The 10,366-nt window shown below is 37.6% G+C and overlaps 1 pseudogene; it reads right to left on the reverse strand.

Annotated features, from left to right (window-relative positions):
* Positions 1–1,374: 1,374 nt before the first annotated feature.
* On the reverse strand, positions 1,375–2,529 carry LOC128060333 (olfactory receptor 52E2-like; annotated as a pseudogene).
* Between the last annotated feature and the right edge of the window lie 7,837 nt (positions 2,530–10,366).

The following is a 10,366-nucleotide window of genomic DNA, read 5'->3' on the forward strand; positions in this document are numbered from 1 at the left end:
AGGGGATCTTTCCAACCCAGGAATTGAACCTATATCTCTGATGTCTCCTGCATTGTAGGCAGTTTCTTTATGAACTTAGCCACCTGGGAATCCCATTAGCACACTAAGACCCCCTAAACCTTGTTCTTTCATTAGCTCATGGTATCAGAATATGGAGAAGCAAGCCTACAGATCTGTCTCCTGACTACCTTCATAAGGCATGTAAACTGTTCTGTTATCAACTGCACATGCCTCCTGAATGCATGGTTTCTCCAGCTCTGCCGAACCCCTTAAACTGCTGCCGTAAGCTATATATGCAGTAAGCAAGGGCACCAGTATAAAGACAAACACTAATTGAATAGTGTCGGAGCAGCATGTCACATACTCCCATCAAGTACAGGATATGAAGTGAAGAACAGCACCAGGAGAAATCATGTCCTACAGCAGGGCTGGTAGGCACTGCAAGTGGGTTGTGCAGGAGTGTCCTATACACTAGCAGGAAGCCAAGAGATGCACTCCATACCATGTTTCTACAAGAAATGGGAAGAATGGGGTCTGACAGGAAAATATTCTATCCCTAAATAAAATCAGAGCATAGTTTATGGACTATGAATGCACATTTATGGCATAAAAGAATTTAAATTCTCTGTTTTCATAAAACAAAAATCTCAAGTTTTCATGATTGAGTTTCACATTTACTGGCAGTATTATTATTGAGCTTCAAATCCCAGCTAATAATCATAACCTTGTAAAGAGAAGTTAGTGTTTGGGAAATGGCACGCTCTTGCAGAATGTCAAACTTTGATATAAATAGTTGTGAGTATACTAGCTTTCATCTTTGATTCCTTAACCCTTTGTTCTTAGAGTCTTTGTATTCAGGGCTGGGTTAAGAATTTTAGAAGATCCAAATACTAAAGTGATTGGGATGACAACCCCATGCATAATTTAAAAGAAAATTTATTTTTTCAAGAGGTCATAAAACTCACTTGAATACTGAAATTAAAATGACTTTTTCTAGGAAAAAAAAAGAGGTAGAGAGAAAAAGGAAGAGGAGAGGAAGAGGAATACCTGGTACCCATAGAGAAAATAGAAAAATATCTTCTGTTACTTGACCTAGTCACAAAAGACATGACGTATATCTTGAAAATCATGAACATATCTCTTGTCCGCCTTCCAAACAATCATATAGAATGTTCACTCACTCACACTATTTAGAATTCAAAGGTTATTCTCTCACTCCATAAGTAAATAAGATCCACATTTAAAAGACATCCTTTCCAGTAAGTAATCATGGCTGCACCTATTTGCCATTTTCAAGGCCTCTCTTCATTTCTCAGATGTATACATGTTAACATTTAATCTTTTGGACTAAAACTGAAGGTATTCATTTGCTATTTATTTCAGGATGAATATTCTGAGCACTCTTTCATGAATCTGCTTGGTCCTAACTCCATAGATGACAGGGTTAAGCATTGGTGGAATAACCACATAGAGATTGGCCAGAAGAATATGGATGTAGCAGGGAACATTTCAGCCAAATCAATGTGTCATAAAAGAGAAGAGGGCTGGGGTATAAAAGGTTAGACTTATGCATACATGGGAACCACAGATGCTGAGAGACTTGAGTCTGACCTCACAGGAGGGGAGATGGAAAACAGCATGAAGAATTTGAACATAGGAGAGAGCAATGGCCATTATGTCAAATCCCAGGAGAGCAATGGTCCCCAGACCATATATGATGTTGACCCTGATCCTTGCACAGGCCAGATGAGCAAGACCCATGTGCTCACAGTACATGTGGGAGATGACTTGGTGTCCACAAAAGGGCAGTTGCAAGATGAGGAATACAAAAGGAAATACACAGAGGACTGATCTCCCTATCACCCTCAAACCAGTAAGAGATAATATCTTGTTAGTAAGGATTGTGCTGTACTGAACAAGTGAACAAGTGAAGTTGTTCAGTTGTGTCCAACTCTTTGCAAACCCACCAGTCTCTTCCATCCATGGAATTTTCCAGGCAAGAGTACTGGAGTGGGTTGCCATTTCCTTCTCCAGGGGATCTTCCCAACCCAGGGATTGAACTCAGGTCCCCCGCATTACAGGGAGAAGCTTTACTGACTGAGCCACCAGGGAAGCCCAGTCAGAAGTGCTGTAATGAAGAAGGTTACAAATAGCTACATAACAATCATAAGTCATGGCAAGAAGGGCTACTGACTCCATGCCAGTAAAGATGTGAATGAAAAACATTTGAGTGAGGCAGACATCAAAAATTATCTCCCTGCAGCTGAATTATCTGCCCAGCATCTTAGGGATGGTGGCTGTGGACAGCCCCAAGTCAATGGTAGCCAGCATAGGCAGGAAGCAGAACATAGCCTGGTGACTGTTGTGCTCAGTCTGGATGACAAACAAGGTGGTGAAGTTGCCTATGAGTGTGATCAGATACACAGCACAAAAAGGAAAGCCAATCCGGATGTGAATGTTTTTCAGTCCTGGAATTCCCAGCAACAGGAAGGAGGAGAGGTGAAACTGGGTGCCATTGGAAAGAGGCATCTTGCTTGTGATTTCATATAATGCGTTCATTGCAAATGTGTGCTGATCCATGTTGGGAGGTTCCAGTCTGTTACCATGATGTTTACCAGTACTGGAAGGAAGCAATTATCTGTTTTTCCCAATATAAAAAAAAAACCTCATCAGTAAACTTTGTTGTTGTTGTTGTTGTTTTACCAGATTGATTGAAATCTTATACCTTAAGAAAACTTATAATTGGAATTTAAAGAAAACTGAATTAATTTTATTACTCTAAATCTTTGTTTCATAGAAACAAGAGAGGGAGGGAAGGAAGTCGAGACTGAAAAATAGGATATTGAATAATCTTAAGAATAATTTTACTAGAATTTCTTCTTTGTGACACATCATTGATCATGCCCCATAGCTTTAAAATGCGTGCTTTCTGCCAAGAGCATCGAGAGCTAAGAAAGGAGGCTGGCGGGCTAAAAATGCAATCATTGTTGGGCAGAAAAAGTTACAGAACTGGCATCCAAACATTGCTTCTTATCAAATAACTTCTTGTTTAATCTCAAGTATCTTCTTTATAACTAAATAGATATTTATGCAGAAGTTATATGATGTTGTAAACAGTGAGATCTTCCAATTTTCTCTCTCAATATGTGTGTATACATATAAATACAAGCAACTTATGTGTTTAAAACTATCCTGTACCCACACAACCATTCTGTGTTTCACTTTCAGTATCAGTTCAGTTCAGTTCAGTCACTCAGTTGTGTCTGACTCTTTGTGACCCCATGAATCACAGCACACAAGGCCTCCCTGTCCATCACCAACTCCCGGAGTTCACTCAGACTCACATCCATCGAGTCGCTGATGCCATCCAGCCATCTCATCCTCTGTTGTCCCCTTCTCCTGCCCTCAATCCCTCCCAGCATCAGAGTCTTTTCCAATGAGTCAACTCTTCGCATGAGGTGGCCAAAGTACTGGAGTTTCAGCTTTAGCATGATTCCTTCCAAAGAAATCCCAGGGCTGATCTCCTTCAGATTACATAAGATATTCAACATGTTGTTACAAAAAACACTTTGTCTTAAACGATTTTGTCCAACTGTAGGCTAATGTAACTGTGTGCTGAGTAGGTTTAAGGTAGGATAGGTCCAACTATGATGTTTGCTAGGTTAGATGTATTACATGCATTTTTGACTTATGATGAGTTTATCGAGAGGTATGGCTAGCTTAAGATTTGTATATATACATATATATATAATAGATAACTGTATAACTGTATATATAAATATGTATACACATATATAATTACATAACTCTCTTTCTCTATGTAGATAGATAATGTATGTATACACAGCTACCTATATTTGACCCTTAAACAGTGCATATGTTAGGGGTACTGATTCCCATGCAGTCAAAATTCCATATATAACTCTGTAGTCAGCCGTATGTATCTTTGGTTGGACACCTGTGAATTCAATTAACCATAGGTGGTGTAGTACTATAACACATATGTATTGAAAACTATCCAGAAATAAGTGACTGTGTTGAAACCCATGTTGTTCAAGGGTCAACTATATGCACTCACAGACAAACACATATATGCTGTGGTAAAGGTTTGCTTACTTTCGCAAATGGTAAAATAAATACAAGTAGCTTGTACACAAATTATTGTTAACGAATATTTTTTCTTGTGTTTAAGGAGAATCTGTATTAGTCTAAATTCTGGGGAATAATAAACATTAGCAAAAATGAATCTCCTATCTCTCACAGATATGTTCTAGAGTGGTTTACAATAATTTTCTTAAAGGTAACAGAAAAGTAATTCAGTAAGATTCAGAAGTAGATTTAGGTAAATAGAAAAAACAAGAGTAAATGTCATATAAATTTGGAGAGATAGGAAGAGATATAGTACTGAGCCTGGCATATCAGTTAAGTGAATTTTAAAAATGTATTTTAAGGAATTTTTTGAATTGTAAGCTTAAAGTACAATTCAGAAAGTATTTTAATTGAGATTTTTGTATTCTGTTGTTTAAGTAATAAACAAAATATAATTACTCTGTAAGATTTCTTTGATAAAAAGAAAAATATACCTTAAATATTTAGTTTCCTGTAAGAGTTTTAAGTTTTGAGTGACAGAGATAATTATGAAGTAGACCCAAGGTTTACTGCCTGTCTCAGGAATTTTAACTCATGTGGGGAATTCTTTATGATTTCAGGAAATCATTAGTTTTCTGATATATAATACATGCCCCCCTCCAAGAAACTAGAACCTGAAAACTCTGGACCCAAGTAGTGTCAAAAGCCAAGAGTGTACAGGGAAATGCATTAGCAAAGCTTTATGACTTTTGGAGACATAATTTTGTTTGTTTGTTTTCCCCTTTAGTATCCATACATGCTGGAAACTGTTTACACAGCACAATACTCTTTGAATATGGAGTTGATCCTTCATTTGCCTGGCACATAACAGTGATCAGAAATAAATACACCAGACTATTTCTCTATTTCTACTGTTTTTATATATATATATACACATGAGTGAGTGAGTGAGTGAAAGTCACTCAGTCGTGTCTGACTCTTTGCGACCCCATGAACTATACAGTTCACAGAATTCTCCAGGCCAGAATACTGGAGCGGGTAGCTTTTCCTTCTCCAGGGGATCTTCCCAACCCAGGGATCAAACCCAGGTCTCCTGCATTGAAGGTGGACTCTTTATCAGCTTAGCCACAAGGGCTTAGTTATAACCACTTTAGCACTGGGATATGAGAAGACACATCTAGGATTTCTTTCTCTTTTTGTACTTCATTCTAATATAAATCAATGAAAAATCTACCTAGGTTGAGACACCTGACCATGTAATGATTGAAAAGATGAAAATGCAAACCGGGGTTAGTTATAAAGTGATATTTTTTCTATTATATGTAAATATTGAACATCATCTCATGAACTCAGTCTCAGCCCCACTGCTCTTCCCCCTTCTGTGGCACTTCTGTCTTTTCTCCTTTCTTCCCCTCTGTCTGTCATTCTGTCTGTGGGTTGGGGAAAGGTGTGATAGACTGACCAAACTGTGCACATTAAGTGCTTTTGAGTCTATCTTCATCTCTACATTTTCATGTATGCTCAAATAGAGAATGAAATTTTTATCCTTAATATGATGCTCCCCAAAGGAAAGCCTCTAAATGAAACTCCCTAGAGTGATATTCATTAAAGACTGAAGGGTCCAGAAGTCCCTGTTTTAAGCCAGGTCCTACACTAAGTAGAAAAATCCACTAGAGATTTCTACCCTTTTCTGGGGATAAGTATACCAGTTATTCAAAATCAGTGATATTCACCTGAGCCTAAGTCAACCAACTATACTCCTTTCCTGGAATCATGAGAACTCTTAACTTCCTCAAAGACAGCATAGGATTGTGATTGAACCCAAGCACCATGGATTCTACCCAAGATCAGTCTGTCTTTCATATAGTTGAAAAACAAGTTCAATGGATATGTTGCAGGAGTAAACATTTTAATTTCTTAATGGTAGAACTAATTTTTGCAATTTGTTTATGAATGTAGAGACATTCCTTGTGGCTCAAGACAGTAAAAAAGCCACCTGCAATGCAGGAGACCTGTTTTGATCTCTAGGTCAAGAAGATCCCCTGGAGAAGGAAATGGCATCCCACTCCAGTATTCTTGCTTGGGCAATCCCATGGACAGAGGAGCCTGGTGGGCTGAAGTCCATGGGGTTGCAAAGAGTCAGACATTATTAAGTGACTAACACACAGCATCTGTGGATGTGCTATTGTTTTCTATGATATATTCCAAGAGCCTGTGGTTCACTATGATATGGACACCAGTCAAAACTCCATTGATTCCCTGACCTTCATGTGCCCCTACTCTGAATAGTGAACCACAGTGGCATTTTGCTTCTCCAGATATTAGTATCAGTTCAGGACCAGTGTCCAGTCCACTCCTCCCCTGGCCTCACCAAGACTCTAGCTGGTCCCCTTTCCAATCCACAGTCTTGATGATAAATGATCTCATGTCCCTTTCAAGAAGACCAGTATGTATTATAGTGATTCAACAGAATTTTTCCTCCAAGAAATGCAGCTTCCAGCTCAATGGGCTTTATGTTTTAGAATTGTCTCAAGATTGAATTCAGAAAGTAGTTTGGCAGGAAAAATTATGATATCTTTTCTGGTTTACAGAAATTAGTTAAAATGGATATTTTCCTGGTTTCCTGGGTTCTCTTCATGAATATTATTTATCACAGCCATAGTAAAAAGAAGGTTTCCTAGGCCCTCTGAGAATACAGATGGGAGCTGGTTGAGCAGAAATTTCATGATAAATCCACTTGAAATTTCTGTGCTCCCTGAAGTCTTTGGAAACTCTTTTTGCAGCTCCTCCAAGGAAATATTGGCATTTCAGTTACATTTGCTGCAAGCCATCATTGAGTCCAGGTTTTAGTCAACCAACCAAATAAAGTCTTAGGGCCACTCCTGGAAACATCGAATCTGGATTCTCATTTTAAAATTCAGTCTCTTGAAATGTCATTTTCCTTCTACTCAGATTGAATAATCTTAGAATTCATTCTAAATTCTAAGGCATATGTTCCCCAGGTTTCCATCTGTACAAAGTGACAAAATCTTGCAATTCTTTTGGTTAGTATATTTTATTCCCTAAAAAGTCTGCTGCCATTTGAATCCAGTTATAGGTCTAAAATTATGTTAGACACCAGCCATACATGACTATTGAATATCTGAAATCTGGCAAATGCAACAGAAGAACTTAATTTTAATATTTATTCATTTTAATTTAAAGTCTGAAGCAATATAAAAAATTTCAGTTCAACGCGATATTTTGCTTTGTTTTTCTAAGGCTGCATTTTGTTTTAGTTGTTGAAAATTTAGTGAATGAAGCAACCTGTGTTTTAAGTGTAAAGTACTGAATTAAGAAGATTTGCTTGGAATATTTAAAGGATGTAATGTGTTTAATTGATGTCTTATGTTGAATTTATATTTAAATAATGTTTCCATATTATGTTTTATTAAATAGTCTACCAAATTAATTTCATTTTGCTTTAGCTTTTGTAAAGTGATGATTAGAAAACTTGAAGTACATAGGTGACCCACAGTTTATTTGTATTAGAGAGCATCATTCTAGAAACAATAAGGAATGATGGGAATAACTTATGGGATCGATAAGCAATATACTTTAATTCAGCTATGTCAGGGGAGAGTATTGCATTTTCTTTGGACAAGGGGAGACAATAAACCTCAAACAGGAGAAGAAGAGCTACTTCAAATCATGAGATTTGCTTCACTGGGTTATACTCATATAATGTCATTTTAATCCTTAGAACTCTACTTCTTCCCAATAAATGGACTAGTGAGAGATGTATATTTCTTTATGATAGTCAAAAATGATTTCCATTTTCTTACCTGGACCTTGGGCTGGATATTTAAAACCCTGAGCTCATTATTTCCTTTATTCAGGTTCTCCAGCTTATTTTTTACAAAAAGCCAAATCTATACTGTCTTTATTCTTATCAAAATCTTCTTTGGCAGAAATACTTGGACATTGAGAGCCTTGCCTTTTTTAAGCACTCGGTTAAGGACTTCCCTGGTGGCTCAGACGATAAAGTGTCTTGCTTACAATGTGGGAGACCTGGGTTCGATCCCTGAGTCAGGAAGATCCTCTGGCGAAGGAAATGGCAACCCACTCCAGTACTCTTGCCTGGAAAAGCCCATGGACAGAGGAGCACGGTGGGCTACAGTCCATGGGGTCGCAAAGAGTCGGACACAACTGAGCAACTTCACTTCACTTCACTTCACTTCACTTCTAAGGAAGTTTAGAGGGATAATATACACAACAATTTTGTCACTGTATCCCCTGAACCACTAGTGTCCTCATTACCAACAGGGATCTTAATGACTTTAATTGAACAAGGGACTAATCCTAAATTTGCATTCTTAAGAACTTTTTACCCAGGAACTACTCTTGATACACACACACACACACACGCACACACACGCACACACGCACACACATACATGCATGCATATATACTTATGTCAGTTAGGATTCAGAACTACTATGAGTATAAGAAGTAAAGAATTTATCACAGGAATTGATACAAGTGTAGAAGGAGATAGAAAAGTTTTGAAAACAAATTTGCTAAACATATTAAGTATACATAAATCAGTTGCTTTCTGCAGAAAGCTAGGTACATTCAGCTTCTGGGATGGAATCATAAAGGAAGAAGATAAAGAAATTTATGGAAGATGGTTTATAACCTGTGGCTACTACACCTGTGTATTTGCAGTATCTAGTGGTGAACTTGAAATAACTTTGTCAGTAGGGTTGGTAGGATGGAGAGCTGGACATGGAGCTGGGGGAAGTGAGGAGAAATTAGAACTCTCTAGTATCACTGTTTACCTGTCATTGCCCGTAAAGTGTAGCACTGCTGCTGCTGCTAAGTCGCTTCAGACGTGTCCGACTCTGTGTGACCCCATAGACGGCAGCCCACAAGGCTCCCCCATCCCTGGGATTCTCAAGGCAAGAACACTACAGAACAAAAAATGACTACCATTTCACATCTGTGCCCACAGCTTCTGCATTTCTTATGTAATCAACTCTAAACTGAGAAGTAGTAGGGGAGAGGATTCTGGGAAATAGAATGTTAGCTTAGCTAAGTGGCCACAGTGCAAAATTACCATGGAACATCTTATCATCTGTGCTTATTTAAGTGTGGAGAATATTTAATTATTAGTTGATATTATAAGAAATGAATATATTGTGTAAGTGAACCCAAGAATAAGTTAACTCAAAATTCCATGAGGATATTGTTAACTATGGCAAAGTGACAACACTTTTTGTAAAAATTATAATAAAGAACAAAAAGAGGGCAAGATAATTACAGAAGGATAATCAGCTCTGAAAGTTATTCAAATATATTACAAATCTGTAGTGATTAAAACATTGTGATACTGAGTACAGAACAGGCAGACAAGCCTACTCTATTAATGAAAATCATATTCTTGTATAAATTGAAATGCAATATGAAGAAAGATTAAGTACAATTCAGTTGTGTAGCTTTAATAAATCAGTTGTGTTATAAAACAAGTTAGGAATAGAAAAAGAGATTGTTTAATTTTCTTGCCTACATTTTACACCAAAACAAATTGCAGTTAGATTAGAAGAAAATGTAAAAATTCATACATACACATAAACACACATGGACAAATCCAAATAATAAAATAGATGTTGGGATAATGGTATATAATAAAGCTATGCAGAGTCCTAAATTTGAAAGTGATTGAAGGTGGTGCCATAGGTAAAATAATCGGTAATGATTACATTTGGATAGGGCAGTGGCAACCCACTTCAGTACTCTTGCCTGGAAAATCCCAAGGACAGAGGAGCCTGGTAGGCTGCAGTCCATGGGATCACTAACAGTCAGACACGACTGATCAACTTCCCTTGCTCTTTTCACTTTTATGCATCAGAGAAGGAAATGGCAACCCACTCCAATGTTCTTGCCTGGAGAATCTCGGGGTGGGGGAGCCTGGTGGGCTTTCGTCTATGGGGTCGCACAGAGTCAGACAGGACTGAAGCAACTTAAGAGCAGCAGCAATGACTACATTTAATGTAAAAATAAAGTAGTAAATGCAAAGGGTTTATAGGAAAGTGTTAATGTCAAGTGCACTCAACTCATACAATGAGAATTTTATGAAGCTAGGCAGAAAAATTGGTGAGGTGGGAAGGAAATTACAATAAATAAGAAATACAATCCAAGAAAGCAATACTTTTTAGTCTGTAGCCTACTCTCTAACAATTCCAAATATAGAAACTTTAGAAAATTTTCAAATATGCACAAAAATAATTCATAAAG

This window comes from Budorcas taxicolor, chromosome 15 (genome assembly GCF_023091745.1).
Source record: "Budorcas taxicolor isolate Tak-1 chromosome 15, Takin1.1, whole genome shotgun sequence".
Lineage (NCBI taxonomy): Eukaryota > Metazoa > Chordata > Mammalia > Artiodactyla > Bovidae > Budorcas > Budorcas taxicolor.